General features: G+C 37.6%; 1 long non-coding RNA gene across 1 annotated transcript in view; it reads right to left on the reverse strand.

Moving 5' to 3' along the window:
- Positions 1 to 26,136, reverse strand: part of LOC126759802 (uncharacterized) — a 94,720-nt gene that overhangs the window by 26,028 nt on the left and 42,556 nt on the right. Inside the window, exon 2 of the long non-coding RNA XR_007667081.1 lies at positions 11,246 to 11,310. This is a non-coding gene — a long non-coding RNA (uncharacterized LOC126759802). The remainder of the gene's footprint in view (positions 1 to 11,245; positions 11,311 to 26,136) is intronic.

A 26,136-nucleotide genomic window follows, 5' to 3' on the forward strand; every position in this document is an offset into this window, starting at 1 on the left:
TACCGCATCTTACACAAGGTTTACACACGTTTCCAGGGTGCAGGGCAAGGACTCAATTTTAGGAATTAAGTATAGCCCTACGACAGTAACTGCTTACCCAGAAGCATGACTATGCACCATTACATCTCATTTACAGCAAGTGAATTTAACAAATTTATTAAGAGTTTAAATAAGAACTTATTGAGTCATCAATAATACATGATCGCCGATACTCCTAGCTGTTAAGTTTCTTCATAACGCCGTAAAGATTGCGGAATAAACTTGTTATTCAGGCCGCAGAAAGAAAAGCAGAAATTTGGCCGACAACTGATGACAAAATGAGCTTCGCGTTCTGATGTCGCGTGTCTGTAAACTGATGAGATACCTTGATTACAAAATTCATTATTCAACATTCATCAGACGCCGAGTACTCTGCGCCGTTCCACATGTTCATAATAAATACATAGCCTGACGACATTGCGCCTCACTGCGTTGACGGACTGGCGAACGACAAGACTGCAACATAATTCGCTACACAAATTGTGGGTTTGAACTTTTCCAAAATGTTGCTGATTTTAATAATAGTGTTACCAGTTCGGTCGCTCTGAGGTAGACCAACTTCAGCGACGCACAGTGGTGAACTTTTCAGTTTTCCTCTGAGTCAGTGCCTTCGCGCAGGGGTGTGTGGGGGATTGGTTGAACTTTTCGCAGCGAATTCGTTAGCTTAACGTTTATATTTGCAGCTAATAAGTCAAAACGCGTCATACCGAAAACCACACGCAGACTATAGTCTAAAGTTGTTCGACCGCAATTTAACCCAACTTACACAAATGAGTTATAACGGTTTTGCTCGCTATAATTTACTCCAGTCTACATGTGTACATATATCTCTATTTGTTTTTGGTTCAGTTATCTCAATTCGTAAAAGTTTCGCGATTTGGAACTCAGTGGACCATTGAAATATGTACATACCTAAGTTGGTATGTATGTGGCAGGGGTCTGTGCGCCCTCACTGTATATACATACATATGTATGTACATTAATAATACATGCTTAGTATTATAGTACAAAAGTTTCTTCGTAAATATTCCTCGTTGACGTAACTCAAGGTCTGACATCAATTCCTAACTAAAACTATTATCAGTTCCCTATCTCTCCTTTCATTGTCATCACTTGTAGTCTTTAATGTAGTCGCATATATACTATTACAAGCGTTAAGTGGTTACTATAAATTTTAAAATAGATTTCGATGAGCAGAGCAATAAAAATATCTTGCGCTACATACTGGGTGGTCCTTATAACGATTTCAATTATAATTTGAAGAAAATCAGTAGAAATTATGTAATGAGCACAGTATAGATTTTTTTTCGAAAAAATAAACTTAAAAGGCAGTAAATCTTCGGAACGGCATTTAACTGTAGTCCATGCTTCTAACACTTGCCTGGCTCTATCTCACGAACGGTTTGTTCGATACGGATATTATGCTTTCACTCTCGGAACGCTGGGGGATTTTTGGTTTGGAAAACGTAAGGCAATAGCTACTCCGACCTGGCCACGATAGTTAACAACAACTTTCCAAAACCGGTTGCTTAAAATAATGGGTTGTCAAAAAAGTGTTGCGGTATTTTTATTGTTTTTTTTTTTTTTTTGAAATTGAAATGAATTTTTGATGACTCATGCCCAGCTCTTGACCGATGCTACGTCTGCCTATGGTCTCTTTCGACCAATTCAGCGATTTTATCGCAATTTTCGAACGGCCTTCCGGAGCGTGGCGTTCGACCTTTACGGAAAATTGAAACCATCGTTGTTGGTTAGAAACTGTATCGGGTCCATAAACTGCACAAATTTTATTCGCATTTTTGCCTTTATTTAGTACTGTAAAATATGCCGTATTTTCTCTTTATTTCGCTCCATGTTTGCGACGCTATAACTCACGAATGACTTAAAAGAAACGACAATCAATCAAACACGTGTTAGCGCGTGAAATGAGCTTTCCAAAAAGGTATAGCATGAACCGATGCGACGAATAAAACTAGAACTACGCGCCTTCAGCGCCAACTATCGAAAATACCGCAAGACTTTTTTGACAACCTAATATTTATAGCGACAGCCAATGCGCATTAAATACAGGTCGTTAATTTTATTATACGTAGGTTGTCTCTTATATTTCGGGGATGATTTCAATCCTCAAAATTATTATTTTTCAAAATATTCCCCTTTAAGATCTATACACTTTTGTATGCGTTTGAAACAATTATCGACACTCTTTTACCCAGATTGAGGTATCTCTAAAATACGCCGTGTGGTGTGGTCAAATGTCCTTGTAATGTTGAATGTATGCTGGTCCCACTAATGCTATCTCTATCTCGCGATAGGTCACATGACGATCTGGCAGTGCACACAGCATCAATAGTTTCCGGAACAACAACTGGTTTTGGACGACCTTCCCAAAATTCGCTTTGGAGTGCTACGACCTCGATTGTGTTCACCCATACAATCAATAATGACAAGCCCTTTATGGAGCTTCAACGCCAATAATTAAATTAATTTCATCGATACACTGTTGCTGAGCTAAAAAGTCAAAAGTTTTGAAAAATATTCATTCGAAAATGTTTCTGATCTAATTTCATTTGTTGGCCGAGATGAATATTTTAAGTTACTGTAAACAATACAAATTGCGCCCATATGTCGAAACATTTTGAGTATGTATAATATCAAAAATGTCAAACTTTACGATAATTTTGCGAGTTTCCAGATCGGAACACTAGGGTTGTCAAATCCAAAAATATAAAAGATAACTTACGTAGTTAATATCTGAAGCACACACCATTTACTAAAAAGGCATTTTCTGAGTCTTCTTCAAAACAAGTATCAAGGTGATTGAGTTAGAATCGGTACGGAAGTCAACTTGGCTTGATGACAAGTTTACGGGCACTACCCCAGAAAAATCAACCATCCAGGATTAGTATGCTAAGTTTAGACGTGCTGAAATGAGACACCGAAGACGGTGAACGCTCTCAATATCTAAAAAGTCACACAAAATAATTTTGCATGACTGTAAAGTGAACTTGGTTGAGATAGCAGGCCCTTCAAAGGTATCAACTAAACTTATATGGCGTCCGTATTTTGGAATGCACATAGAATAATTTATATGACTATCATGAAACCATCAACAGCAACTATTATATAGCGTTATTGCACCGTTTCAAGGACGAAATCAACGAAAAAGGGCTGAATTTGAAGAAAAAGAAAGTGTTGTTTCACCAAGCCAATACACCGTTTCTCAAAGTCAGTGAAAATGATGCACAAATCGAGGAATTTGGCTTCTAATTGCTTCCACATCCATCGCATTCTCCTGATCTGGTCCCCACCGACTGTTTCCTGTTATAAGACCTCAAAAAAATGCTCCCTGGGCAGAAATTGTCTTCGAAACCGGGCCTATTTCAAAGCGAAGGACAAATCGTACCACCAAAATGGTATCGAAAAGTTGAATACTAAAACAATACTACTTTATGTTAATAAAAGCTTGTATTTTCAAGATCGGCCATTATCACTCTTTATCCTCATCGGTTTTTATTCGACAAGGTTCCCTTCAAGGATGATTCACTGCAGTAGCCAGGGGCACCTGTGGGCAAAACAGTTTGAAAAACTGGGCGCGGCGCCGCCCTCTAATAAGTTTAATGCTCATATCTTATAAACCATCTAAGTTACACCCAAATTAACCTAGCGCAAGTATTATACAAGCTCCTACCGACAGTGCGAAAATGGAAGAAATCGTAAGATAACCCGCGCTTACTCGCCATGTAACGGCACAGTTAAAAACTACTAAAAGAGCAATAAATCTATACCTAAACACGCCAGAGACATCACTTACCTCCGAGATGGTATGAAAAGGTTTTACCAGTGGAAAAATTAGACGATGGGCATGTCACCGCCCACCTTTTGGTGAAATCCCATATCTCTGGACCCGATTGACTGATTTCGACAAAATTAAGTACGTGGCATTCGTCTCATACGCTATGTCCCAATGTGAAAATGGACGATATAAATTTTAATAAAATTTAGAGAGTTATGATCAGCAAACACTTAACCGAGAAATCGGAACAGAGATGTGGAAAATCTAATATTGTAATATATTTTTCTTCTACTTTTTTAACCTTCAGCTGACCACACATATGAAGTTCTTAAAAATATTAGTCAGTTAAATAATATATGTCTTAAAGTTTCCCTCAATCGTCACTCCACTACTTTCTTCAAAGAACACCGTTTTCCAATTTCCCATTAAAATATATTGATTCCCAAAACATCTCTATTAACAGCTCTATGGCAGAATGTGGTTACTTTGATAATTGTTAGTTAAATGCTATAATGCCTTCCTTCTCAAAATTATAGAAAAACCCAACATTTATCTTCCATTACAAACCCTATACACCTACTAGACGTGTACGTATTTTTCAAAACCAGCTGTGACTACATTCAAATTTTCGCTGGCTTCATTGAAAAACATTGTGTACTAGAGGGAATTGAAAAACTTTCCCATTTGCCGCAAACCGATTACTACATTTGAAATAAATATGAGAAATGAGAAACTTTTTTGCCCACCTCCCTCAACCACAGCGTTGCATTACGGGATTGCCACAAAGGTAATCACTCAGCAGAAATAAACTCACCGCCTGGTATTCGCACGTATCTCCAGGGGGTGTTCATTACAACTTTTGAATGATTTCACTAGTTATAACAAGAAGGAATAAGAGAAAGATATAAAAGGACGTCAGTGACTGCGGTTGAGATCAAGCTAAATGAATTTGGTAGGCAGATTTTAGAGTGGAATATTAGCGACGGGACGATTTAAATTGAGCTCTAACATTCGAAAGCTTTAAATGCAGGGTTTAGAGTTTCGAAATAAATTTGAATTATTTTTAAATATTTTATTGTGAAAAAAATTATATATAAAATATTAGTAAAAAAAGTTGAATATACCGTAACCAATCCCTCAGTTTTTGATATATCGAACTGCAATTTTGCTTTGAAACTGGATTATGAGTAGGATTAGCTCCATAGGATTTTGGTAGAACCCTGGTCTGGGGGTTGCAGCATTCTGCTAATATCGCAACCCATATCGTCATTACAGGACTCAGAGTACGTACACGGCGATACTAGCCATGAGCTCATTAACAGTGCGTTCGAGATTGATCAAGGAGTGCCTAACCTCGCTATCAATAGCATTTTTGTGATAAGACTGGTATGGCTGCCAGGCCACAGCGAAATAGCAGGAAATTGTCAAACTGATGAGCCAGCAAGAAAAGGCACCCTAGAACCGATATCGGTATAATGAAGGCGGGCCGGTGCCCCCGTATCCTTTTGTGTTTTACTACCAGATAGCTGGGCTACGCGGAAGCCTGGCCAGCGCTGGACTACCATGCTGTTGTTGTACCATGCTGTTGTTGTCTAGTCCCCGTTATGATGGTAAGGTTCAGATAAGTTGCTATCGAGGTCATCCCACGGAAGGCGCAGAAAACGTGCGTTTCGACGGGGTCGGTCCATTGTGATTAAGGTTAGGTTAACCCTACACATCTAACCCTTAACCACCGATACATGCGCTGTCGCAGAAGTCTTCTGCCCCAAGATCGATCGCATGAGATCTAATGATCTGTTTACCCTCAGTAAGGCTAGCCTTACCCTAATTGTTTTAACGGGCCATTGTCCTATTAGCGTCCAAGCAGTAAGGCTGGGGGAGTCCTACCAAACGCCATCGGCAGAAGCTGTGTGGAAGAAGATGATGTGGACACAACTCAACACTTCCTTCTTGACTGTCAAGCGTTTGGGAGGTCAGGACTTAAACACTTCGAAGCGCATATCTTTAGATATCTCACCAAACCGGCAGGATTGGAAATTAGGCGCCTGTGCTGGATTTTGTAGAAATGCGAAGTATCATCAGTGTCTTCGGAGCTTGAGGGTCTTGAAACTTTTAGATATATCAGTAGAAATTTGTATGTATGTATATGTAAAAAAAAATATACACAGAGGATAGTAGTGTGGATTAGGCACTCACATTTCCACATCTACAGTGTAATATAATCTCTCTGCTGCAGGCGAGTGTTGAGAAAAACGTTTTTTGTTCGGTTTCAATTGCAACACGCCTGACTTGATGAATAGTTGATTTTAGCAGAGTTACCATAGCTTACATTTTTAACAACAAAAACGTGTGTCTGTGGTGGTACATTTCTGACCTGCAGTTATAATTAGGGCTAACTTGCCGCACACAATCAGCTATGCAGCCGACCGGGTCAGTAGTCAACCAACGAGTGGTAGCGGCCAAGCCAATATTTGCGCAGAGCAAACGCCGCACAATACTAGGGTGCATATATCTGTTACATACATGCATATATGTACAAGTACATAGTAAAGGGTTACTTTCACAAATGTGTGTATGTATTGCGACAGTTGATACAGTGAGGCTCGCCCAGCTAAACGCAGAAGTATAAACAAACCTGAGTACATACATACAGACTTACAAATGCATTTATATGCACCTGCGCTTCCACAAGTGCAAATTTGGTTGACATGTGAGCCTGAGCAAGTGGCACATTTACGCCTGAATATGTTGCAAATATCTCAGCGCCGCATACATACTTAATGATGCCACTGATGTCGCCATTGCAGCACTTGTCGTTGCCATTATGCAGCGGCTGCAGCTGCTCTTCGCCATTCAAGCAATGAGTTATATGTATATGGCTATAAATGTACTCACACACACACACACACATCCATACCTACATACATATGTGTGTCTGCTGGAATGCTAATGTTGAGGGCGCCATGCTACTGTCCTGTTGACAAGTCCATTAATTATTCCCATCTAATTTGGTTAGTTTTTCATTAAAGCAACTAGCTTTAATAACATAGGCGTAAGCGTAACGGTACTGCGGGTGTACAAACGTCTGGTGATGTGGAGAAGCGCCACCACAGCAAGCTGCGCTGGGTGTTAATGTGATTGATGCTTATTTGAGCACCCGGTGGGGTAAATTGAATTTGCGGAAATTATCAGTAAGTACAAATTCAGTTAAATATGAGTTTGAAATTTTAATAAATGACTTACAATTTAGTTGGAAATTGCTATGAGTCTCATGGTAACTAGTTCGAAACTAATTGTGACGGAACTAGTCCGTTGAGGACTAATTAACCTTCATATTAATTAAATTAGTTAAGAAATGATAATAATACCTTTTATAAAGCATAAAGGTATGTCTATGTTATCAATAAAAGAATAACTCAGCATCTTTAGTTAAAAATTAGTAGATTTTAACTTCAAACTAGACCATAATTAATCAATTTAGATACACTAAACTATAGGCATAACTAGCCAATACTTTGCTCCACCAACCGCGCCTACTTCTGGCTGCTACAAATGAAAGTTCATAACAGATCAAATGAAAAGTCCACTGATACATAGATGGCGCTCTTAAAATTAGATCGATATGATTTTAGTTAGTACTAACCTTCAAGCGGCGCGTGTATATTGAAAGCTGTCGAGCCATTAGCATCTGAGTTATATCATTTTGAGTAAAGCAACTTTTGCTATTTTGAAAAAATGGATAAAACGGAATTTCTCATGTTGATAAAATATTTCTTTTTGAAGGAGAAAAATACAGTTGAAACAAAAACTTGGCAAAATGACGAGTTCCCGGAAACTGTTCCAGGAAAATCAACCATCAAGGATTGGTATGCTAAGTTTAAATGTGGTGAAATGAGCAACGAAAACAATGAACGCAGTAGGCGCCCGAAAAAGGTTGGTATCGACGAAAACATCAAAAAAAGTCCACAATATAATGTTGGATGATCGTAAAGTGAAACAGGTACTCTAAAGATATTAACTGAACGTGTATATTATACCATTCACGAAAATTTTGGAATGAGAAAGATCTGTGCAAAATTGATGCCTTGGGAGCTCATTTTTGACTAAAACAACGACGAGTTGATGATATGGAGCAGTGCACATAGGAGCATTTTCCTTCAAAAACCAAACAAAAGTGAGAATTACAAACTCCAGCGATGCTACTCAAAATTGATTTTTTTAGTACCTTAGTAACCGTACTACAATAAACCGATTAAATTATTGACCTGCAGCCCGCTATATTGCCACACAAATAGTAGGAACCTAGACTTCGTTCAGTACGCACGTCCTTATTCACGATACTCTCTATAGTTCTCGAAATTGCAAGTGGTTTTTTGTGTTGCGTGAAGTGAATTGTGGAAAATATTTTTCATGGATTCTTGACATCATGGTATGTATTTAATATAAATAATGTAAAGATTAATTTAGTTAATGTATTATTTTGTTTTTTTTTTTCCCCGGGAAAACAATGAATCATCAAAAAAACTAAAAAATGTATTTAAATTTTTAGAAATTAGTGTTTTTGTTATAGTGTCGGGAGAGTTCGAGCTATAAATTATTTGTTTTACTAAACTACAAGGTTTCTACTTAACTTAAACATTTTTCCCAACCCCTCCTTAAACATTTTCACTTGCATCTTCTCCTAAATTCTCTCGTATATAGAGATGGGGAGCCCTATCGCAGCCGGTGTGAAAACTTATTTATTTTACTAAACTACAAGGTTTCTACTAAACACATAAGCTTAAACATTTTCACCATCTTCCATTTGACTCTTTCACTTTCCAGTACACAAATTAAGAAGTAATTGATGAAACGGAATAAAGCTTTGCGATAATAATTCCCTTAAAGTATGCCACCTTTTGACCTAAAATTGTCCAAGTCCAACCAAAAATGTTCAAGCCCATTGGTACCGAATATGTGGGCCTATGTACCTATAGTTGACTTTTGATCGAAAATATCGGTCAATGTATATGATATAAAATTGAAATTAGAAATAATCTTTTCCTGATAATAATATCTCTGTAGATCAAAAATTGAATCGGGTAAATATTTCCCACATGTACCTAACATAAAGATTTGAGAACTTCCGGGTGACTTTATACTGCATATATTGGCCAACATTTGAGTTATCTCGACGAAAATTACAAAGCGTGTTTTACTCATAACAGTGTATCTAGATAAATTCGGGTCAATACTAAAGTCGATATTTAACATAAAGTTTTGCCAGCATCTGAAAGAATTTCCCGGCATCTTTGCAAGTTCACTAGTCTTTTCTTACTTGTTCATATTATTTTCCTGCAAGGTATTTGAAATGTCTACTATTTGACGCTACAATAATGCAAATTATTTAAGTGCTTAGTGGGCTCTTGTAGGTTTAGAACTTATGAATTTTTAAACAATCTACGATTGCATGCAGTGTTTTTTTTTCGTTAACTATATAATATAACGGGTTTTTAATATGTATCCTTCTCAATCAAAAATGATTTAGTGAAAAAGTAAAGATGTGTATTGAGAGTATAATTCATATTGTGGTGAGATAGTTTTGAAAATTGAAGATAGTATTCACAAATACTTAAAACTATGTGTTTGTCTAATTTCCATAAATCTCTTCAATAATTATCTTCTGTTCAATCAAATGTTTCTGGTAATATATAATTGATGGACTCTCCGAATTTGTTGACTTTTTCTAGGAAATTCGCGAAAATGGTCATCACACTTATCCACAAGCAAAGTGGTCACATTTAGCATAAAACAGGATTTTTCACGAGAGGCGTTGAGGGTATTTGACACACTTGCCGGATTTCTAAAACATTTGTTCACACTCATTTTCACTCATTCTGAATCGTTTCCGAGACGAACGAACAAGCTCTCGGGTTACACCCTATAGTTCTACGTATATTCTCGTTGAAAACCGATTATCGACATTTTGACACACTAGCCGGGTTTCTATGTGCGGGGTCACATATAGCCTTTTTAAAGTCGTATATTCTGGACTTACGCCAGTTGCGTGTTCGATTCGCCACCATATAGCAGGTGTGTTCAAAACACAACGGATACTTTGAAATTTCGTTGGTTTGGCGAGTCTAATTGTCAATTTTTATACCCTGAACAGGGTATATTAAGTTTGTCAAGAAGTTTGTAACACCCAGAAGGAAGCGTCGGAGGTCCTCTAAAGTTTATATATAAATGATCGGTATGTTGAGCTGAGTCGATTTAGCCATGTCCGTCTGTTTGTCTGTCTGTCCATCTGTCCGTCTGTCGGTCTGTCTGTATATATACGAACTAGTCCCTCAGTTTTTAAGATATCCTTTTTAAGATATCATTTTCTCTTCAAGAAGCTGCTCTTTTGTCGGAACGGCCGATATCGGACCACTGTAACATATAGCTGCCATATAAACTGAACGATCGGAATCAAGTTCTTGTATGGAAAACTTTTGCATTTGACAAGATATATTCACGAAATTTGGTACAGATTATTTTCTAAAGCAACAATGTAATCTCCGAAAAAATTGTTCAGATCGGATTACTATAGCATATAGCTTCCATACAAACTGAACACATAATTACTAAAAGAAATGCACCTGTGAAAGGTATATTAGCTTCGGTGCAGCCGAAGTTAACGGTTTTTCATGTTTTTATTATGTTGATATTCATGAGTTACGATAAAATGCTTAGCAGAATTCATTGCTTACTGTGTCCTTAGCAGCCACGAAGATTAGAAGTGTTTGTATGAATATTGCGTAAAACATGAAACAAAGTGTGGAAAATATTAAGAAAGAGGTGAGTCTGTTATGAGTAAGACAGGGATTTACGAGTGGTTTAAATGTTACCAAGATGGCCGAAAAGACGTTGAAGATGACGAGAGCTCCAGATGCCCCAGCACATCAACAACAGAAGAAAATGTGGAAAGCAACGGTTGTGAATGATCGCCGAATCACAATAAGATAAATTGCTGATGGTATTTATAACCATCGTTTGGTTCACGCTTTGAAATTTTTTCTAAAATTTTGAGTATGAAACACATGGCAGCAACATTTGTTGCAAAATTACTGAATTTCTAATAAAAAAAATGCGGCAAATGGAAGTTGCTCAGGAATTGCTAAATAAGTTAAGCACGATGCAGAATTACTGAAACGTATTATAATTGGCGACGAAACATGGGTTTGCGGATATGAAGTGTTTCAAAGATTAGAAGAAGCGTGGCATAAGTGCATAGTATCGAGTGGGAACCATTTTGAAGACGTCAACAATAATGTGGACAAATCAATAATTCCCTTTTTTCAAAAACCAAAAATTCACTTTATTGTATTGGATTATATCTCACTTAGTTTAAGAAAAAGTATAAAAATATAAATATTATTTCCACTTTACCGAAACAATTGTTTTCTTTCCACACACATTGAAGCACTTCTCACACATATTCATATGCAGATAGTCTAAAAAAGAAGAAAATGAAAGCTCTTAGTCAAGACTCATTTATTAAAAAGATAAACACTTAAAACAATAATTAAACACAATGTTTGCTGCATTAAATCTGAATGAAAATGCAAATGTTTGACCCTCTTGATCACTGGATATGGAAAAATTGCTTAGAGAATAAATCTCAAGTTTTTCGAAATAAAAATTATGCATGAAAGCGTGCTGTTATGTACACAGGTGTAAAAGCATATGTTGCATTAGTAAGTGATTATAAACAAAGCAAAAGCAAACACTACAAGTTATAAAAGACAAAAATCAGTTGAAATTGCTGAAAGTGCAAGTGTAATCTTAACAAAGAACTAAGTAATCTTTTATAAGCAGAGAATTAAAATATTAAAACATAAACAACAAGTAAGGAAGGGCTAAGTTCGGGTGTCACCGAAAATTTTATACTCTCGCATGATAAAGTGATAATCGAGATTTCATTATCCGTCATTTACATATTTTTCAAATACCGTATTTTTGTAAAGTTTTATTCCGCTATCATCGTTGGTTCCTAATGTTTATACTCGTATTATATGGAGAAGGCATCAGATGGAATTCAAAATAGCGTTATATTGGAAGAAGGCGTGGTTGTGAACCGATTTCACCCATATTTCGTACATGTCATCCGGGTGTTAAGAAAATATTATATACCGAATTTCGTTGAAATCGGTCTGATAGTTCCTGAGATATGGTTTTTGGTCCATAAGTGGGCGAGGCCACGCCCATTTTCAATTTTTAAAAAAAGCCTGGGTGCAGCTTCCTTCTGCAATTCCTTCCGTAAAATTTAGTGTTTCTGACGTTTTTTGTTAGTCCGTTAACGCACTTTTAGTGATTTTCAACATAACCTTTGTATGGGAGGTGGGCGTGGTTATTATTCGATTTCTTCCATTTTTAACTGTATATGGAAATAACTGAAGGAAATGACTCTGTAGAGTTTGGTTGACATAGCTATAGTAGTTTCTGAGATATGTACAAAAAACTTAGTAGGGGGCGGGGCCACGCCCACTTTTCCAAAAAAATTACGTCCAAATATGCCCCTCCCTAATGCGATCCCTTGTGCCAAATTTCACTTAAATATCTTTGTTTATGGCTTAGTTATGACACTTTATAGGTTTTCGGTTTCCGCCATTTTGTGGGCGTGGCAGTTGGCCGATTTTGCCCATCTTCGAACTTAACCTTCTTATGGAGCCAAGGAATACGTGTACCAAGTTTCATCATGATATCTCAATTTTTACTCAAGTTACAGCTTCCACGGACGGACGGACGAACAGACGGACGGACAGACGGACGGACAGACGGACGGACGGACAGACGGACGGACGGACAGACGGACGGACAGACGGACGGACGGACAGACAGACATCCGGATTTCAACTCTACTCGTCACCCTGATCATCCTCTTTTGGTTTTAGGACTTACAAACAACCGTTATTTGAACAAAACTATAATACTCTCCTTAGCAACATTGTTGCGAGAGTATAAAAAGCAAGCAGTTATGATATAAATGATAGTCATGATGGTGAATATGTGTAAATAATTTCAAAATAAAAGAATATTATGTAAAGTGAAAGTAATCTCAGGCATATTCCCCCAGACCAGACTACTGTAATTAGGAAAAATAGTGAGCACTTAAGGAAATCACTGTAACTGAAGGTCAATTTACTGTGTCTCAAAAAAATAATAATCTAAAGGACAATTTTTTTGACATGTGGTTTTCAAGAAGACATGTAAAGGCCAAGAATTAAGCTCAATTATAAAGATAACTTGTTTTAGATCCTTCCGCAAAATTTTGCATGAAGTGAATGGACACAGCTCAAATTTTTGTGCGTCATGACGGATTGTCTCAGGGTCTTCTTCGATAATCTGGTCCACAACAGCCATGGGAACAGCAAGTGCGTCTTCGATGCGTTCTATGCGGCATCTATAAGAATGTGTATTATTTCCTATAGTAATGTAGTTGGACTCAAAGTGGAAGATGTTACTGCCAGTGTTCCATTTTTTTGTTTTACTGTTTATGTATCAAAATTTTAGTTTAATTCTATATTTAATTTAGATTCTGCTATCAATTATTTTTATTTACCACGGATATAATAATCCGCTTTGGGACAAATATTCTCTGTGTGCTTCGATTTATGGTTTACGTTTCGAAGTTAATATCGCAATGTCACTTTCGTCGAAAGTCTTACCTGCAAAAAAAATAGGACAATCGATTTTAGCAATCTTCCCTTGAGGCGAAATTTTCAACAGCAAAATCATCCGCTATTGATAGGAACAGGTGAATTGGTTTCAGATTCCGAATATAATATGAATGTATAAGGATTTCCTAATCAAGTTTCCAGAGCTTTTGGCGAATCTCTAACGATGTGTGTGGCATGTCGTTATCCTGATGGAACACAACTCCTTGTTCTGGTCACACTGGACTAACGGTCAGGTGGTACAATTGTCCGGCCCGATTTAAGAGTTTGGCCGCAGAGGAGGAGCTCATAGCAAAAGATTCCATGCCAATTTCACCAAACAAGTCCAAAAATACTTTTAATTATATCCAATCCAGTGGTTTCTTCTTTTCGTTTAGTGGTAATTCGAGATACCAAGTGCAGCCAGGTTCTTCTCCTCCTAATTTATTCAAGGGAGTGGAAGTCTTTCTCATCCTCTGCTTCTATCGGCGAGTATTGAATCGAAAACCTTCAAAGCTGGAGTGTTTTTTTCTATCCAGACAACATGAACAAGCCAGCGCAGCACTTGTCTCTTGATTTGCTGAGCTCAAACTCAAGTCAAAGTAGCCACATGTTTCGTACAACTCACAGCGGGTCATTCCTAATACGTAAAGGACTATAAATCTTCCGCAAAACCTTTCTCTCGTACACTTCTAACGCCGACTTATCATATGTTGCCATTGTCTATGCCTCCGCAACATATAGCACAATGGGAATAATGAGGGACTTGTAGAATTTTGTCTTTGTTCGTCAAGAAAGAACTTTACAACTTTGTCTACTCTCTCCAACCTAGCACCTGTTGGTAAGAGTGATTCTGCGTTGAACTTTAAGACTGATATTGTTATTAATACTGGTTCCAAGGCAGATGAAGTTATGTACGATAGGTATGCCTATCGTTAAAGCCGACTAAAATCCAATATGTACTATATCTGTTATTTGGCTTATCTCGAAATTTTAGTATATTCCTGTCGGAAATAGTACAATAACACTCAGTTTAAACTGATATTATCGATTCCTTCTAATGAAACGACATTTGAAGTTCAAGCAACAAATGTCACCAGTCCTTGAGTTTGATGGGTGCCCATTTGGTAGTAGCAAAAGCTACAAGGTCTAACCGGAGGCTTATATCCTAGTCCTTGGGGTTTGCTCCAATCTGCTCATTACATTTAGCGCTTTAAGGAGATTCGTGGTAGCTGCGGTTTAAGCCTAAAGGCAGTTAGAATTGAAAATTCAGATCACAATGGGGTCCTAATGCGGGCGGTTGCCGAACCCACAGCACGGCCAAGTTTTTAGGTCAGCCTCGAACCCGACCAAGGTGCAAAAGGTATCTCCTCCACCTGACCAATTGGAACCACATAATACTTGCAAACCAACGCATTGTTTTTATCTATGTACGTCAAGACTACCCCAACTATTAAGGATGTGAGCCCAACTAGAAGTTATGCCTTAAAAAGTTGTTATAAGAAGCCCCAGCAACATCAACGTTAACTTCAAAATTGTATACAAATAATATTTTATATTTACGGTACAGCAGCGCTTGAGGTTCCTTGAAAAAACTGAATATCTTTTTGTGAATTTAACCGCCCTAATGTATACATGTTGCACGCTAAACTGTTATCGCTCATAAGCATTACACTCCCGCGCACGTTTGCAGCAACTAGAAATGCATTACGAGTAAAACAATTCTAAAATCCATTAAACGAATCTCAGCAACAAAGGCAAACATGTCGACTGTGACTATTGTTAAAGAAATCCCAGCCATTAGCATGACATACTAAACCCCGCCCTTACACCGCGTGACTTGAGCGCCGGCTTAAAACTGGAAACCGGGCGCTATAGAGTTGAAACCTGCCTCAAACAGCACAAATGGTTGGTTGTAGTAGAGGTGTAGGGTGGCGACAAAGCGAGGAAGCGAGAAGTTGAGTCGTGTGTGTGAGTGCGCATTTCCTAAAATTAATTTCTTTCATTGTCCTGCGCTCTATGCAGTATAAAGGACAAAGCGAAAGAAGCGTAAAATGAGCATTGTGAAAGTGTGTGTGGGGTTTTCGGTTGTCTTATGTGTCCGTAGATAGCATCATGAAGGTATAAGTGTATGTACATATGTTTACGTATAGTCAATGGGTCCAGCATAATAAAAACTCTCTTTTAACTATATCTAGGTAAATAAAATTGTTGCCTACTGTTCCCTACGCCACAAATACATTCGCACATGCATTTGTGTAAATTTCCAGTTTTTATCCCTCCCAACAATGATATTATGTTGCAAATGAGCATCAACTGGAGGTTAGGAGAAAGCATTTAGAACATAACAAAGAACAAAGATATTAGTAGTGTAGATAAAAAGGCTAAATCAAGAAAGAAACTACTTAGAATGTGAGTTTAGTAGTAAAGCTAATGTAGAAAATACATGAGAAGAATTTGTTCATAAAACGTGAATAAAATAAATACTTTGAGCCAAAATAAAAATATTTTCTAAGGCTTTAGTTAAGATTTAACATAAGAACAGAAAAATCTTTAACAAACTGTACAAAGATTTCAGTTAGAACCGTGTTCATTTCAGTTTAGTTCTAACTGAACATAATTAGATGTCCCGATATTCTCCAGATTTTCTGATTTCAAGTTTCGAAACGGAGTTTTCGGAATATCGTGGAATACTCGAATGTTGATAAGCCTCGTTTCACTGATTCGTTAGGTTATTTGGTATTTTGAAGCCCTGAACAGTGTGTATTAAGTTTTCCACGATTATTGTAACGCAAAGAAAGAGAAGTGGGAGACCCTATAAAGTATATGTATAATGATCAGAGTGTCTGAACGAATGTAAATGCGAACTAGTATCTCTGCTTTTGAAAAATCGATCCGCACAGGTCTTTTTTTCTCAAAAAGCTGCTCATTTATAGAAACCGCCGTGACTGGTTCACTATACAATATGACTCTCGAACAAAATAGTCGATCGAAATCAAGTAACTGAAAAACTTTTTATTTGACAAGACATCTTTATAAAATTTGGAAACGATTATTGTTCAAGACATTGCTACAACCTCCATCCTAACATCTGTTATCATATAGCTTTCACACAGACTGACCCATAAAAATCAATTTTATAACCTTTTACGCTCTAAGAAATACACCTGTGAAGGATATTCTAACTTCTGAGCAGCCGATGAAAATGTTTTTCCTTGTTTTGGAAAACTAAATTTAATCATGCTATTTCTTCTCGGATGTGATTTACAATAATTAAAATATTATTCCCCAGACGGGTAAACTAGCAGTTGGTGAATATTTCTCATAGGTTTTCGAACCTTCAATAGTCTACTCTTTTTGGATAACTATTAAGGGGCAAACCTAGAGCGAAATTTTGAAATAATCTGTTTTTAATATTTCGATAGTATGTACCTTTAAAAAACACTTCCACAATTCCAAATCGTATCTCATGTAGTTTTTGAGTTTAAGGCATTTAAGGGGTAGTCTCCCAGTTCAATCAGCTACATCAGTTTTTCTTTAAAGGCGTTCTTCTCGAAACAGCACTTTTCGAATTTGCTGAAGTGTTATGCCTTTTCTGTATATAACTATACATACAACGATCTATCGGTTTTTTCGATCTGATCAGAAGTCGAATTTTGTCAGGCCAAAAATTACCAACATTTTGGGAGAAATTAAAATTTTTTTATGAACGCCGCCATTTTCTAAAGTTTTGTTTTTGTAGGAGGAATATCTTATCAGCTGAGGACACTTTTTTTCTCCGTCGGATATCTCGTATAAGTCATTTTTTTTTTATTTTTTCCAAAAAATTTTACAGTGTATTCTTGAAGCAAGTATAAATATACCCTGAAAATTTGTATTATATTCAATTTCCAAAAATCAATGTTTTTGAGATGTCTGTGTTGCTAACAATTTTACCTAATTAAGTGGCTGGACCATGGAAGAATGAGAATCATATAGTACGGCTTACAAAACCATGTTTTCGGCTGTTGTTGTTGTTGTAAAGGTTATCAAACCCCGGTGGTAGGATTCAGGTCAGATCAGTTGCCATAGAAATTGGCCCAGGAAACGTGCGGTTTCGACGGAGTTGGACCCTAGGGAGAAGAGTGTCAGATGTGTAGGGCCAACTGGGCATGCAAAGAGAGTCATGCGGGGACTCGTTGTATGCTGGACATACTTGTATGTATATTTGGTATGTCGTGGTCGATTCTGAATAAGTAGTAGATTAATCTGCTACAGTATCCAGAATGAAGCTCAACGTGTTTTCGACTCTTTTATTTTGGTTAGACCCAGTTTATAGCGGAGAGTAACAAGTTGTTTTGGTATAAAAGATTTGCGGAACTGGACTTCAACTTCTCTATTTCGTATATATCGCCATTTTGAGTTGATATAGATTATTTTACTTCGTTAGGCATCAAAAGCGATAGAAATGGAAACAAGGCATACGATAGACAGATTATGTCTCACATGATAATTTTCGTTCAAAAATGATTGAAATCTGACAATATCTTTCCTAGCACTGAAAAACAGAACATGGCGACATCTGTGCCTTCGGCTACTTTCTATCGCGTAAACTATTAAATATTTGAGGTAAGAGGATACCTAATTTTGATAGTTGATCTAGTCTTTTGACCTGCGAAGCTAGTAGACGAGTTTCGGTTAAGGTTGGATAGAAGCTTATGTCTACTTCTTTGCAGTTCCTTCCTTAAAGAATCGCTTGAGATCCAGCTCCACCAAAAAGATTTCTACTGACACTCCATTGGCCGTCGTTGGTGATGAAAGCTCCACTGCGGAAAGACTTCAAACCGTCTTTCTCAAATAAAACTTTAGGGTATGTGGTCTATTGTATGGACCAACTCCCTGCTTATTGGGCTATGTCCTAACGCCAACTTGCCGCTTAATGTGCTGCAGAGCTTTCCATTGCAATGTCAATTGGTAGTAGGTTGAGACACCTTTCTAGTTTATGCATTGGAGTGATTCTTAATGCTTCCGTTATGCAAAAAAACAGCGTGCTTCTGTATCTACCGTTATGTAACACCATATGTCTTTTTAAACGCGTATTAGGCACTACTTGCCCTTTTCACTCTCTCCTCTGCGTTGAATATCCACATAAGTTTGCTATCCAAAATTACGCTCAAGTACTTGGTATGTTTCTAAATTGTTAATGAAACCCCTTTTAGGCTTGAACTTCCATGACGGAAGTTTGCACCTCCTTTTAAAGAGTACCCCATCCCTCTTATCGGCATTTACCTATAAGTTGACCGATATTGCCCATTCTTGTATGACCCTCTCAGCGTTGTTAGCCATTATGTTATTTATTGTGTCCCGTCACAATATAACTAACTCGTCTACATGGGCTTTTTCAAAAGGGTAGTTGGCTACAAGTGACTATAGCAGTAGTGACAGTACACCCGAGGAGTTCCTGTTTGCGCCAATCTGGGCAATCTGGCTTCGTTCCATTACGGCTTAATACTCCTGCAGGTCAGTAGAGCTTTTATCCGAGTTTAGCTGCCAGGCTCTGACCGGACTATTTCAGACTCCTACTGATTGCGTTGTTGGAGAGATTGTTGAATGATTTATTTATGTTAAGAAAGACATCCAGAAAGTATTCCTTATGTTCTAGAGCTGTTTCTATATTTAGGGTTAGTGAGTGACGTGTAGTCTCTGTGGATCTACTCTTTATATAGACGTTCTAAGTTAGCTCACAGCTCTCTACTATAGGCCTAAAAATTTTTGTCTAGATCAGCACTCAATTTCGTCTTTCTGGCTTTGCCATAGCTGTTATATCTTCTTGAGTGATTCTTCTCGTTAACGCTGCTCACTTCTCATACTCGACATAATTCACTGCAAGCAAAGGCACACAGCACAAAAAGCATTAAAAGCTGGTATAATGCGAATGTTCGGACCCATTACCTATTTGCATGACTCACTTTAAATGCTTTGTGCGAAATGGCTGACTTGACTGACTTCGCTGCCCATCAAACTGTGAATGCACATAACTCATACGCCATGGCGCAACGCTGCACTGATTGTCACTGGCTCCAACTGGCAGCAGTTGGCACAATGCGCTTGTATCTGTGCAGAAGAGTGTGTATTTGACTTATTTCTTTGCGAAAAGAGTAAATGTATTTTATTATGCGCTTTGTTTGCACACTTTTCTCGCACAATTCTTATTCCCATGCACTTTAATGCAGTTGTGTGCCATTTTCCCGTTTTCCTTTCAGCGCGCAGACAATAAAGAGTAATTGTGAAAATGTTGAAGAAATACGAATGAAAAATAACAATTACATTTTCATTATAAGTCGTGGGGGCGAGAGAAGAGAGCGAGAAAGCGTGCGCAGCAGGGAGCTGTGTAACGGCTATTGACTCCACGCAGCCAGCCGTGAAGCAGTTCGAGCGATAACAAGCATTTGCAAGGGACAAAACGCCTGCAAATATGCAACACAAATCAAATTCGCTCAAATCTTGCATTCTAGACGCCTTCAATAGCTTATGCAGGCCAAGCAGGTCGAGTCATCGATTATTAGGGCAAGCAAATAAGTCACTGCAATAAGTTAGTGGGTGTGTGTGTGTTTGAGCATGCATAAATTATAAAAAAGCAACAACAATGTTAGCTATAATTTGCATTTGAACACAGCTGTCGGCAACTGTAACTGATTGCTCTTGTTTGCATTGTGAGAAAATTGCAAATTAATTGCTTAGCTGCTGCTGCTCTATCATCCTTCCGTAATCCTACGTCGATTTCGACCTTTCGAATTTTGATTTGGTTCGTTGCCAAGGCAAACAAATACGCCGGCAGCTGCTGCAGCCAGTAAATGAAGTAAGTAAGCCAACGTTGGCAACATGAATTGCTATTTCGCCTCCATGCTTCCATGTGTGTGTCAGAGCGTCAGTGTGTGTGTGCGTTCATTTGCAAATGCTGGTGTGTGCGTGTCACCACAGCGCGTGGGCGGGTGCGGAGCGTACAAATTAAATGCTGATCTGCATACAAAGGCAACTTGTTAAATAAACCGCAAAACCACAAAGCTGCGTTGCCAACCACAATCGGCACAAAAGCGATTGGCAAATGGAAGTGATAAGGCGGAGGCGATACTCGAGCTGGTTAAATGCAGCAAAACAAATTAAGAAATGGAAATTTATTGAATTGATTTGAAAAGTCCCCGCATGCTGCATGCATAAGCGCTCTTCTCTCCTTGCAGAACAATATACAGGGGTATATAGTTGGAAGGAGTCGATGATGTTGACTTTCAACTAGTTGGAAATGTCCAAATGATATGAAAGTTTAGCATTATGGAATAAGGAGGTATTCTTAGTTCAAAAAACTTTACTTTCCTTAAATTTTTATACATTTTACTACGAAATTATATCCAGGAATTAAATATTGTATGCTTGTGATCTGAAACACTCTTCCCGCTCAAATATGTAAATTCGTTTTCTTTTGTATTTAAGGACTTATGTCCCAATGTGAATTTCAAAAAATCTATTGTTTTGTATGCACATATATTACATAGTTTCTGAGATATATGCATATATGTAAGAATTTTTGTAATTGGCCTCCATAACTAACTTCAAACGCGTTTTCACAAAACAACGTCTTTGGAATCGGCGAACAAAATCTCAGTGAAACAGCTGGAACGATCAGCTTGAAAATTCCACCTTTCTAGATATATTTGTCAGGAGAAGATCGAGCGAATAATATTTTGACAATAATTTTGATCTTCCAAGGCAATCTGATGCTTAAGCTGTTTCATAAAGCACAACCTTTTCTATTAAAAACCTTACGTAAGCTGGAACCGAAATCATTGGCTTTCGGGAAATGCAAAAGAACAGCTCGTATGATAGGAGCGTCATGTTGCAGTGGACAGAAAGCAGACAAGGCGAGGTGGCTATCCCACCGGAAGCGATGCGCATATGTAGACAAAAACAGAAAAAGGCAAAAAACGTGAGAATGAGAAGCTAACCGATAGGGATAATGCTCGAATATTATACGAAAAGATGCAGCGCTTAACGGAAGGTTTCAAGACCGACGCATATTCTTGTAGAACCCAAAGTGGTGATCTAGTGGCTAGTTCAGAGCATACTAAAATTATGGAGGGAACAGTTCTCCAGCCTGTGGCAGTGACAGTGCAACATCTGGAGATGACAAACCCGATATCTAATTAAAATTAAAAACAGACTGACAACCTCGAAACGATACAATCGACCGCAACACACAGGAGACACTTCTCTGGCCTGCTGAATAACAGTCAGAGCATAACACCAAGAGATGTTGAACCACATTAACCACTCGATGAGGATGGAGCAGACGTCCCACTGCCCGACTATGAAACAGGTTCGAAAAGCAATTACCCGTCTGAAGAACAGCAAAGCGGCAAGGGCCGATGGATTACATATCGAGCTTTTCAAATACGACAGCGAAGAACTGGCAAGGTACATGCGTCAGCTCGTTTGCAAGATATGGTCGGATGAAAGCATGTCCGAGGAATAGAACCAAGGTGCGTTCTGCCCAATTTACAAAGAGGAGACCCCAAATCTGCGCCAATTACCGTGAGATAAGCGTCCACCATATCGCATATAAGGTGTTATCAAACCTACTGTGTAGCAGACTGAAGCCCTCCGTCGACAACATGATAGTATCTTATTAGTTTCGTTTTAGGCCTGGAATATCAACAACTAACCAGATATTTACCATACGCCAAATCTTGAAAAAATCGCGTGAAAGGAAGATTGACCCACACTACCTCTTCGTCGATTTTAAAGCCACTTTCGACAGCACGAAAAGGAACTGCCGCTATGTTTGAACTTGCTATCCCCGCAAAACTAATGCGGCAATGTAAATTGACGTTGAGCAATACCAAAAGCTCCGTCAGAATCGGGAGGGACCACAACGAGCCGTTCGATACCCATGAGCCTATAGATTTTATCATAAAATCTCAGCTCTCCACATCAATAAAACATAATTATTTCTACAGAAAAAGTACAAAGACTTTATCCTACATCCCTAAGAAGAACGTTCAAAGTTTACTCTGAACCAGATTAATTTTTAATGTTTTTGGTTTTATCGAATTCTCCTTCAACGGAGACTGTAGAAGGGAAGAATCCATTTCTTTGAACAGAATGGATCCAAAATATGTTTATTGGTATAAATGGCAAGCCCCTAAGTTATGACCAATATTATCAGATGTGGCTTCCCAACATGGATCGGTCTTTGATCAAATCAAAAGCATAAAAATTTTGGCTGACAACCACTATTACAAAATTAAACAGAGGGCTGCAATAGCGATGAGGCTTGAGTTTGGTGTTCAAAAATCGAGATAACCAACCAACCAAGCCACCCAAATGTTCTCTATGTATCTGTTCAAGCTTATGAACTACAATGCAGGAAACTTTCATACTCTACAATGGTGTAATCATAATCAAATGCATTGGATTTCAGCACTGTGGATGCTACTTAACCTTATATCGTAGATATCGTAGTGTATAACCCTCAAAAAATATGCGTCAATGTTTAACAATTTTCCAAAAGATATATGGTATCACAAGGAGTTTAAATACCAAACCAATTCAGTACTGCAGTAGTAAATATTATGCACAAAATGAATGAGATTTGGTACCCCTATCTGCAGCATAATTTTATAACTCAATCTGCATAGAGCTCCCAAGATTCTGGGATAGACCAAGCACTCATATTTCTAGGAAAAAAGGAACTTAATAATATTATAGGGGTTATCACAAGACACCTGCCGTTAAAATCCCATCTTCAGAAAATTTAAAAGGTGTATTCGGCTGAAAGCAGAGTATGCATGGAAGACGATAAGACACTAGAGCATTACCTATGCGAATGCCCGCCCAGCCTTTAGACAGATGAGACGGAATACACGGCTCCAAAATGTGCCAACTTAATAGATCTTAAGCAGCTGGTGTGGAAAAAAACCAGTTTTTTCTACCAGATCTACTGTGCTGCTGAATAAGTCTTAATTTGGTTACCACCCAGGACCACAATGAGTCTAATAATGGTCTATGGTTAGTTTTCAACTAACCAACCTTGTGCATCATTACAAAATTGTAAGACATTTTCTGAAAATATGAATTTCAGAAGCAGTAGTCAGATGAAGTATGATCTGAAGATAATAGATTTGACTTACTCTCTGACAACAGACTTCCAGAGAAATTTTATTTCATAAACTTAATACTTTGTATTCTTACTTCTTATTTCTCATAACCTAATACTTTGAGTACCAGTAATCATTAAGATCGACTCCAAACAGGTCCTTTTTTTATTTTCGCATTTCATAAATCTTGAACAAAATTTCTTTTTCTCAATTTTGGCATTTTTGTTTATTATTTTATTAGTAATTACATGTTATTACACTATTCGAAGATTTGTTTTAATATAAAGCGTTTTTCAAATAAAATTGCTCAGTGTTTAGTTTTAAGTCTTAAGAAAAATAAAAAAAATAGTTTTTAGAAATATGATTAGTTCAAGATATAGACAAGTCTATAAAGACGACGATTTAAAAATTTCAAATAAACTAGTCCATTAAAAACTGAGAAATCGTGGGTATCGTTTTAAAAAAGGCGGCTTTTAGAAAACGCAAGAAGCTTTAAAATTATTTTTGTAGATATATGTACATATTCTTGAAGTTAAACTTTAAAAACAAAGAAAAATCGTTTTTTTTATTTATAGATTAGAATATTCCCTTGAGTTTATAGGTAGGTAGGTAGGAGTGCAGCCCTGTTGTCTATCGGGCTCAATTAGCACTTGATGTGCCATTTTGATACACTATTCGTAGAATCTGTATCTGCTGAGACGTTTCACCTTCTCTCGCAAACCATTTTGAGGTTTCGATGAAACTTCTTATGTCTGATATGCTTTTAGTAGAAATCCATTCAAGGTTTGGTGCTTGATGGATTCCAAGTGTTTGTGTCGGATCTGTGCTAGAGCTGGGCATTCACAGAGAAAGTGGAAAATTGTTTCCTTGTTCCCTGCTACTCCGCAGCCTCGCCAGATGTCGTTGTAGGGCAATCCCATTTTGGACGCATGTTCCCCAAATGGCCAGTGGCCTGTTGTGGTAACTGTTACTCTGTAGATACTTTTTCTTGACTTATTTAATAAGCCGTTGGTTCTTTTCTTGTCATATGTTGGCCATAATTGTTTTGTTATGATGCATTTTGTAATGTTTTTCCACCTGTTATTTGCAACTTGTTGAAATTGTCTATTGATCTCTCCTTTGATCGATCCTAGCGGGCTTGGTATTAGTTCCGCCTCGGATTCGTTGTGGAGAGCTCCTGCCTTTGCCAACTCGTCTGCTTTTTCATTACTGAAAATGTCCCTGTGACCCTGGAAACCCAGGTCAAGTCTAGTTGGAGCTTGTCTTTAATTGAGCTTAGTGCTTTCTTGCAGTTGTGAACTAGGAGCGCCGCCTGGCCGTCCGTAATATAGTTGCTTTATCTATATTCTCGTGGTTTTCTAATAAAACTTCGCAGACTTTTTCTATGCCCAGTATTTCTGCTTGGAAGATGCTGGCCGAGTTCGGTAGACGTATAGGAGATATGCCTAGGTCAAATTGGGAACCCCGTGCCCACTCCGCAGTCCATTTTGGACCCGTCGGTATAGACAGAAATGTTATCCCCTGTACTAGCATAAGTGTGAATGTGTGTACAATTAAAATATTGTCACGCAAATTTGGCAGGGAATGTTATATTATGAGTTAAGGATTCAAATCAGATGAGCGCTTTCATTTCTCGTACTGGTTCTTGCATTCCCAGAATTTTATTTCAGCTTTGTACAAAAATGGAAAAAAATTACTTAAACGTTCAAGAGGCCACAAATCCAAATAAAAATTAATTAATAAAATCACATATTTTAAAATTATTGATATTATAAATAGTCAAGAATAATAAACTTACAAATATTCATAATCGGGGCTTCTAATAAAAAATTTTTATTTTATAAATTTTAACTTCTTATTTTGCTATTTTTATTGCGAGATTTTTACAACAAAAAAAATGCACATTAAACAACTTTTAATTTACCCTAAGGTTGCACTTTCCGTTTTATCCCTTCCTCGGCAGTACTTTTCCCACTGTTTCATTCATTTTCGCTTATCGAAAAGTTTAAGAATTACAAATCAAATTTACAGTTACACCGCGTAAGCCACAAATACTTACTTTTCGTAAATAAGTGTAAGATATATAATGTAGACTTCATAGAAACGAATGTATCCCAGTAAGAATTGCCATTCCAAGATATTGGTATTCTGTAAATGTGTCCACAAGTAGTGTAGGCGACCGTAAAAGCAATTCTTGACTAAAGAATTTTCTCTTCAAACAACTTTTTTGTTTAGAACTAAGAATTGTCACTGTCTTAAAGAAGCAATGTGTTTTTCACAATAATGTAGAAAATATATTTTCAACTTCACTTTATATTATAAATGTATTCTCAAACATGTTTTCATACAAGTATTTACCTAGAAGCATCATCGATACTCAACTACAGATGCAAGTGTATGTGTACTATGTATATGTTGTTACTATGTATATGTATGTAAGTAAATACCCCGTCTGCATACGTGATACTTTCGCGGTTTTATCGCTCGCTTTCGG

The sequence above is a fragment of the Bactrocera neohumeralis genome, chromosome 5, assembly GCF_024586455.1.
Source record: "Bactrocera neohumeralis isolate Rockhampton chromosome 5, APGP_CSIRO_Bneo_wtdbg2-racon-allhic-juicebox.fasta_v2, whole genome shotgun sequence".
NCBI lineage: Eukaryota > Metazoa > Arthropoda > Insecta > Diptera > Tephritidae > Bactrocera > Bactrocera neohumeralis.